Raw genomic sequence first — 2,244 nt, 5'->3', positions numbered from 1 at the left:
CTCATATATATGGCTGCAGGCTAGTGACGGAAATTACTAAAAGCATAAGAACATAAAACTATAAAAGTTTGTGTGTGTGTGTGTGTGTGTACATACACACACAAACAAGCGTGTAAAAAAATTTATGATATATTTTATTATCTGTATTATTAGATATGTAATTTTATTAGTTATTCTGTTACATCTTATTAAATATTTTTATCATGTCTGCTATTTCGTTATCCTTTTAACATGTATTTTTATAAAATAGTCATACGTATTTCGTTTTTGGATTTGGTTTGCAAGATTCTTCATGTGAGTTCGTGTGTTGAAGCATATTTTGTTGTGTCAAGACTATTGAAAAGGTTGCAAGACGCAACGAAAATTTTAGGAAAATAAAAATAAGGAATAAATGGAAATAAGTGGAAATTTTACCGGTGAGTGTGTTAAATTATAAGGCACAAAAAGAAAATGACTCTTGCCAGACACAACTGTCATACGTATAATTTATTTATGTTAAATATATATCATATATTATATGCGCACGCACACACAAAGAGATTTATATAAATATGCATACATGCATACAAACATGTATACATGCATACAAACATGTATACAAACATGTTCATATCTATCTATCTATCTATCTATCTATCTATCTATCTATCTATCTATCTATCTATCTATCAATCAATCTCTCTCTCTCTCTCTCTCTCTCTCTCTCTCTCTCTCTCTCTCTCTCTCTCTCTATATATATATATATATATATATATATATATATATACCTTTTACATGAGTGTGTTGTTAATGCGACGTATGTAAATATTTATGAGAATACTTATAGGTAAGTGTGGATCTGTTCAAAACACACACGCACGCGCGCACACACACAAACACACACACACACACACACACACACACACTCACACAGATAGATAAATAGACGAACAGAAAGATACTCATAGAAATAGATTTATAGAAAGATAGACAAGCTGGCAGATTTATAGCGATATATTATAGTTATGTAGACATATGCGTGTGCGTGTCCGTGTGTATGTGTGTGCGTGTGCGTGTGCGTGTGTGTGTATGTGTGTGTGTGTGTGTGCATGTGTGTGTTTGTTTGCATCGAAGCAGTTGAATGCAAAACTTCAGTGTTATCAAGAAGGCGAAAAGAATGTAGTTGATACTTAAAATAAAGTGTCAAATATTTGTATTTATTAATTAGAAGCTTCAAACTTCGTAATTCTGGATTTCACGTCTCCGATTCTCGAACGAGGTCTAAGCAATGAAATAGTGAAACATTAAAAAAAAAGTATTAAGAAGGCAAAAATTAAACAAAAAAAAAAGCATTGATTGTAGCTTTGTAAAGATAATAATCGCATAAATAGAAAATGTCTGATTGCGTATACAAAAGTGTATATAAATGTAAACTAAAATCAACCGAATAAGCAAAAAGTATTGTAGGTTGCATACAAACAGCAATTTATATGAAGAAAACTACAAGAGTAAAGAAATAAAGAAGTAACAGAACGAAGAAGTGAAATTTTTTGTTAATCATTTACAGAGTTTGAAAGAATATTGTTAAATTTCAAAACGTGTTTCGAATTGACTTTTCATTTATAAAGTCATGCTTTATAATCATAATTTGGAAAACGATACAGAAAAACTTGTAAATTGAAAATTGAAATAATAATGTCGTAATTTCTCGATGGAAAACTTTCGTAGAGGATCCATCTCCAGAAAAAAATCATACAAGAAATACCTTGATCCATACAAACAAACATTAACATCTGTCGGATTCAAGAACCATTCACTCTGAAGCAACGCTAAAATCCATGGCGTGCAACCACTTCTTCAGACAAATCCAAACCGTATAGTTGGATTTGTCTGAAGAAGCGGTTACCCGCCGGGGAAAACTTGTAAAGTTTGCATAAAATACAAAGAAAACACATCCCAAAATAAATACAATAAAAAAAACTCCCCCTCCCAATATGAACTAGATTATGGGTGGGAAATAACAGGGTACACAAAATAACCACCCTCAACTTCCATCATGCTTTCACACACACACATATACATGTGCATACATACATACTTACACATACACACACACATACATATATATATATGTATGCACATACTCAAACATCAACAAAATGCAGGATGCATATATGTGTATATGTATGTATGTATGTATGTATGTATGTATGTATACATACATACATACATACATACATACATACATACATATATATATATATA

The sequence above is a fragment of the Octopus bimaculoides genome, chromosome 18 (assembly GCF_001194135.2).
Source record: "Octopus bimaculoides isolate UCB-OBI-ISO-001 chromosome 18, ASM119413v2, whole genome shotgun sequence".
Classification (NCBI taxonomy): Eukaryota; Metazoa; Mollusca; class Cephalopoda; order Octopoda; family Octopodidae; genus Octopus; species Octopus bimaculoides.
The sequence above is the reverse complement of the archived record's forward strand: the minus strand, read 5'-3'. Positions refer to the sequence as shown.